The sequence below is a fragment of the Zingiber officinale genome, chromosome 11B, assembly GCF_018446385.1.
Source record: "Zingiber officinale cultivar Zhangliang chromosome 11B, Zo_v1.1, whole genome shotgun sequence".
In the NCBI taxonomy this organism is placed as follows: domain Eukaryota; kingdom Viridiplantae; phylum Streptophyta; class Magnoliopsida; order Zingiberales; family Zingiberaceae; genus Zingiber; species Zingiber officinale.
Window position 1 is genome coordinate 77,634,980 of NC_056007.1, and position 6,548 is coordinate 77,641,527.

The window sequence follows — 6,548 nt, forward strand, 5'->3', positions numbered from 1 at the left end:
TCTTATTGTTTATTCTGCATTAATTACTCTTTTGTCGGAAATCTGCTCTTTGTTTGGTTTTGTATTGACAAGGATAACTTTTGGAGCGAAAACAACGATTGTCGACGCATCGAAGCAAAGCAGGGAGCCACTTGACACCGACCGTGCAACCCTGCACAGCCATGTGGCCATTCTCGAGAGAGAGCAGCACACGACCGTGCAACCTCGCACGGTCGCGCCTCACGACCGATACCCAAGAAGCACACGACCGTGTGAACCTCACACGATCGTGCAATGCAGACCCGAGCTGAAGGAAGACACGACCGTGCCACTCAACCCGAAGGGAAGAGGAAGTTGGCCATGCGGATCTCGCACGACTGTGCCACTCCACTCGAAGAGAGGGAGGAGCTAACCGTGTAGATCTCGCACGGCCGTGGCACGGGCCATGTGGCGCCCGTGCCCTAGCCTATAAAAAGGGCCTTTAACCCTTCTCCGAGGGAGAGGTGAGCCGTAGAGAGAGATATATCTTGGTGCCATTCCATGTCGTCCCGGATCTCCGTTCGACGATCCGAGATCACCTCCATCACCGTATCAACTCCAGAAGCAAAGGAATGGATCTGAAGATCACTGGACGACATTGAATAAGCATCTCTTTTCCCTCTTTCTTCTTTTTTGGGATTATATGTCTAATTATACTATGTCTTCGGATTTTTCTCCCGCGTCTATGGAGTAGATTCTTTGTTCTAGGATCAGGGTGTAGTTGTGGATAGGTATTGATGTAAGACTCATATTTATGCCTTTTTCTCATTGAATGATTTCACTTGTCTTGTTTCTATTTGATATGCATGAAACTTGTTTCAGATTACCATGTCGTATTAATTGATTGTATAGGAATTGCTAATTTCGTAAAGATAGGATCTTAGATCGTATACCCGAGGGGCCCTAGTGACATGGGTAACCCGTTCACGGACATCTAGGATACTCCCTTGAAAGGAGAGGTAATTCCATACAAGGAAGTAGGAAACCAAACCAAACCCCTATCTCTATCCTTAATGATACCAATCAAATTCACATTCTTGTGATCTACTGAGGCGTCCTAGTAACAGGGGTTAACCATAACAGGATTTCACAAGAATTTTCTCTGTTTAGTGCTTAAGGGTTGTAACTTGAACTTTCGACGAGTTCGTGTAGATTGACAATGAGGAAAGGATAGAACATGATACATCAACTACCACCACAACGAAACTGAACTTCTAGAGCTCTTCCCAAGCCGAGTAAAACTCTGTCTCTCTCTCTCACTAGTTCTCACATCTACTTCTCAAGTTCTTTTCTTATTAAGAAATAGTTCACCTACAACCATCGGTAGTTTAGCTAATTCTATGTGTACAATCGCTAGTGCTTATAACTAGTCCTCGTGGGATCGATAATCTTTTATTACTGACGACGTATTCGTGCACTTGCGGAAGCGTAACAAGTTTTTGGCGTCGTTACCGGGGACTACGACTATAACATTAGTGATAATCATATTGGATTAGACTAGACTTTGTTTTTCTTTATTTTCGCTTTACTTTCTGCATTTTTATTAAAACATAAAAAAATTAACTCTTTCTTTTACTATATACTTGGATTATTCAATATCTTATTCTTGCATGCGAAGAACTAATCTTTCAGGAAAACTTCTGCCGTTTGATCCAGAAATTGATAGAACTTACCTGAGGAGAAGAAACTTGCAAAAACTCCAAATAGAACAAGAAACTTTCGAAATGGCTGATAAGCTTTTGAAGGACTATGCAACACCTTATGCACGAGGGCTACGATCTAGTATCACCCAACCCCCAATTGAAGCCAACAATTTTGAAATCAAGCGTGCAGTAATCCACATGGTCCAACAAAATTAATTTGGAGGAGGGCCGCATGATGATCCAAATCATCACTTGAAACTTTTCTATGAGATCTGTAGCACTATGAAAGTGAATGAGGTCCCGCCAGAAACAGTAAGGTTACTTATTTTTAGATTTTCCCTGAAGGACAGAGCCAAGTGGTGGCTTAATTCTTTACCAGCAAACAACATTACATCTTGGGAGCAGTGTGAGCAGAAATTTCTGGATAAATTCTACCCGCTGAGTAAAACTGCGCACATGAGGAATTTAATTGCAAGCTTCGAACAGATAGACTCAGAATCGTTATTCGAAGCATGGGATAGATTCAAGAGTATGCTGAGACAGTGCCCCCATCATGACCTCGTGAAGTGGTTGGTGCTACACACATTCTACAATGGAATCAATTATCACACGAAGGTGTCCCTCGATTCTGCAGCAGGAGGGGCGTTGATGAACAAGAGCCTTGATGAAGTTGAAGAGATAATAAAGAATGTGGCCCAGAACCATCATCAGTGGGTAACCGAGAGATCTGGAGGTTCCTTCCCTGGGTATCCAGTCAAGGCATCAGGAAAATTTGACGTAGATGCAATTACACTCATGTATGCAAAGATGGATGCTCTGACCAAGAAATTTGAGACCATGGGGAACAACACAACCAATGCAGTAGTGTATGTATGCGAAACTTGTGGAAGTTTGGATCATGCTCAAGATACTTGCCCCCCAGGGCCAATACAAGCACAAATAAACCAACTTGAGCAATGAGATGCGATAGTTGGATATAACCAAAGGCAAAACAATCCTTACTCCAACACATATAACCCTGGGTGGAGGAACCATCCAAATTTTTATTACCGAGGAAATCAAGATCAAGGACCAGCAAAGCCAAGCTACCAACCTGGGCAACAAAGCTACCAATTTGGACAATAGACTCATCAACAACAGCAATCCTCTCAACTATTCAGAATTGAAAAGATGCTTGAAGAAACTCTCTTGGAGCAAAAAGAAATGAAGAACGAAATTAAGCAATTGAATCAAAGAATGGAAAATTCTGAAAAGCATTAAAAGATGCAAGATAGCAGATCGCCCAGATAGCCCAGTCCTTTTCAAGAACGCCAGGAGCATTTTCGGGAAAGCCTGACATAAACTCGGTGGAATATTGCAACCTCATTGAGCTAAGGAGCAGACGGACTTTGGGAGATCTCCAGATTACTGCCCAGAAAGGAATTGAATTAGAAGAAGAGCTCTCTCCTCTAATCCCTAATTTGGTCCAGCACAAGGACAGGGGGGAGATTACTGAGAAAGTTGAAGGGACTCTTCCACTTCCCCCACAAAATCAGACGATTCCTTTCCCCCAAAAGCTAATAACATCCCAAAAAGATGAAGAGTTCCATCGATTCCTTAAGAAGATTAAAGAAATTTGTATTAAAGTACCTTTGATAGACGCACTGCACCAAATACCGAAGTTCGTCAAATTTTTAAAAGGTATTCTATCTAACAGAAGACAGAAGTGCGATTTCGAGACTGTAGCATTGACGAAGAAGTGCAATGCTCTTCTCATGGCAGACGTTCCCCCGAAGCTCCAGGACCCAGGAAGTTTTTCGATATCATGTAAAATAGGCTCTGAGCTCATACACAGGGCTTTTTGCGACTTGAGAGCGAGTGTCAGCCTAGTTCCATACCCGTTATGCAAGAAACTAGGACTCCAGAACATCAAACTTTCTACCATGGCATTACAATTAGCTGACCATTCATGTAGATACCCAATGAGTATAGTGGAAGACGTGCCAGTAGAGATAGGCGGATGCATCATTCCCGCAAATTTTGTTGTCCTGGATATGGAGGAGGATCTCAAGATCCCAATCATCCTTGAAAGACCATTCCTTGCCACCGTTGGAGCCCTCATCGATGTGAAAAGTCACAAATTATCCTTGGTGATAGGTAAAGAAAGGTTAGAATTTGATTTATTTGATTCTCTTGACTGCATCTCTTCTTCTCAGAGAAATTCCAACAAATCGAATATACACAAAGCTGAGGAATGCAGTTTCCATGGGAGGCCACCGGACATGATGCGTGATTCGGCAAAGCTTGAGAGGTTGCCTCCAACAAGTAATGAGAAGTATATTTGTCCTGCACGAGCGAAACTGAAGGAGAAAACTGGAGCATTAATCCTTGGAGGAGAGTCGTGCCTCCATGAGTTTAGTCCACATTAACTGATATGGGGTCGAGCTAAAAATCTAAAACAAGTGCTTCTTGGGAGGCAACCCAAGGGTTTCATTTTAATTCGTTATCCAATTGTCCTTCTATATTTTTTTTAGTTAGTTCAATCGAGTATTTTTTTTTTATTGTTGGGTCTTTGTTTTCAAGGTGTGCATTAGCCTCCACGAGCTAGGCGTGGGGGCATCAGAGGGGTCAAAAAGGAGAAAGGTGAGACACTACACGCGTAAGGGAATCGACCGTGTGATTCCACACGGTCGTGTGAAACTAGCAGAGGAGGAAATGCCACGGGCCATGTGATCCCACACGACCGTTTGACCTATGCAGAGAAGGAACAACACATGGCCGTGCCAACTGGTACGGCTGTGCAAAGCCACCCGAGGAGAAGAATGCACGGGCAGTGTCGATTAACACGGCCGTGCGATCTTGGCCGAGAGGAAGAAAGTAGGGGTCGTGCCAACAGGCACGCCCATGCAAAGCCAAGAAGGAGAGGCCGTGTAGAGTCTTACACAACCCAACCCAACCCAACCCCACCTCTATTAGGGCACGGGTGTGAGGAGACCTACACGTCCGAGCCGCCAACTTCATCCCCTTCCTTATATCCTCTTTCTCTTTCCTTCCACAAATTCCCAAAGTGCTACCACCCATCACCCACATTCATTTCATTCAAATCTACCTCTCCCATCATCTGTGATGTCGAATATCATCGAAGGAAGCTCTCGTCAAAGGAAAGGAAAGCAGTTGTTGGTTGTCTCAAACGAGGGAAATGCACGCTTCAAATGTATATCTAACAACTTCGGCATTACTTTCTCTAGTGATGAACAATTGCATCGTTATTATTCTTTGTCTAAACGCTCTATTTTGGGCACTAGGTTTATGGACCAAGAAACTTTGGAAGTGTTAGGATTTAGGAATGATATTGATTGGTTTCTTCATAGAATAGGTTGGACTACCTTAATGACTATGAAATACTCAACTTACCCTCGTATTGTTTTAGAAATTTTAAGCTCCATCATTGTTGATAATGTTCAAGGAGGAGGGAAATTAAAATTCCATTTGTTTGATGATGATTATGAATGGAGTCTTGAGGATTTTAATGCATGCTATGATTTGCTTAGGGATGGAAATTATACAATTCTACGTGCTTTTGAAAATTCAAATTTATGGCAACAAATTGGAGAGCAGTCTCACTTTAATCCACATGTTTCTAATGGTACTAGTATCATTAACCCAATTTTTCGATATGTCCATATGATGATGAGGAACACGATATTTGGAAGGGGCGGCAAAGAAGGAATTGTAAGACTTTCTAACTTGTATTGTTTACGGTCTAGAAAATGTATCTATTAATTCTGGATATTTCTTTTTAAGGCACTTGGTAACATTAGGAAAGGCTTCTTCCTCTACCCCATAGTTTTAGGAGGATTGCTTACTCATATTGCGGTAGTACTAGGTTATGATCTGAGTGGTCTTGAAATGATTGAAGAAGTTTATCGAATGGATCTAAATTTTTGTTTAACCACTCATTTGATTCGCCGTGAGGAGTATGGGTATAGTCTTGTAGTTAAGGATATTTTTTCCCTTAGATTATCCAACCCGACTTTGACCACTATCCATGTTAAGGAGAATTGGCGTTTGACTTTAGCAAAGCAACAATTTAACCCACCTCCACCCTCCGTTCCTAGAAATATGCCTGCGGTTAGTTGAGATATTTTGCGATTCAATTTCCAAGAATTTCGTCCTACTATTAACTCTCTTCATCATGACTTGGAACAAACTAATAGATTGATTACTAGAAATATTTGCATGAAGGACGAGCAATTTAAGCACTTGCAGGACTGTTTTAAAAGTGAGAGATTTATGCACACGAATGCTTGAATTCATGGATGCTCATAGGAAGAGAATGGTTTGGAATGAGGATTTTAGGTAGTATATGAGGAATTTTTAGAATGATATTGATGAGTTGTTCTCGTATCATAAACAGGTAAGGGACTTGAGATGGGTAGTTAAGACTTATCGTGAGTTTCCCGATTCCCCGACCTTCAGCCTCATCAGCCATTTTGATTTTCATCGGGAAGATAAAAAGTCTATGTCGGGGGGGGGATGGTGGGTGTTGTGTTTGCACAACCTGAGTTGAGTCGAGTCTTTTTTCTTTCTACATATTTATCTAGTTTGCTTTATTTACTTGCATTTCAGTTTATCTTTCAGTCTCACATTGCACTTTCTTTTCCTACTTATAGTTTTTCATCGTGTTTATTTTGAAAAAAAATAGCTTTGAGGCATATTTGAGAGCATCAAACCTTCTACTTCTTCTGTTGACTTATCTGATAGCAAAATGACTAGCACGTGTATTTTCTTAGTTCATGTGATGTAGAGATAGTGTTAGTATGTTTGGTGTATCTCCTTTCTCTATCTTTAGTAGCAAAATAAGCTAAGTATTGTACGGAGTTTAGTATAAGTCTTGGCCTAACCTTA

At 41.6% G+C, this 6,548-nt stretch overlaps 1 non-coding gene across 1 annotated transcript; it reads right to left on the minus strand.

Annotated features, from left to right (window-relative positions):
- Positions 1 to 2,115: 2,115 nt before the first annotated feature.
- On the minus strand, positions 2,116 to 2,221 carry LOC122035549. Its single transcript, XR_006127095.1, has one exon. It is a non-coding gene; the product is annotated as a small nucleolar RNA R71 (small nucleolar RNA).
- Positions 2,222 to 6,548: the final 4,327 nt, after the last annotated feature.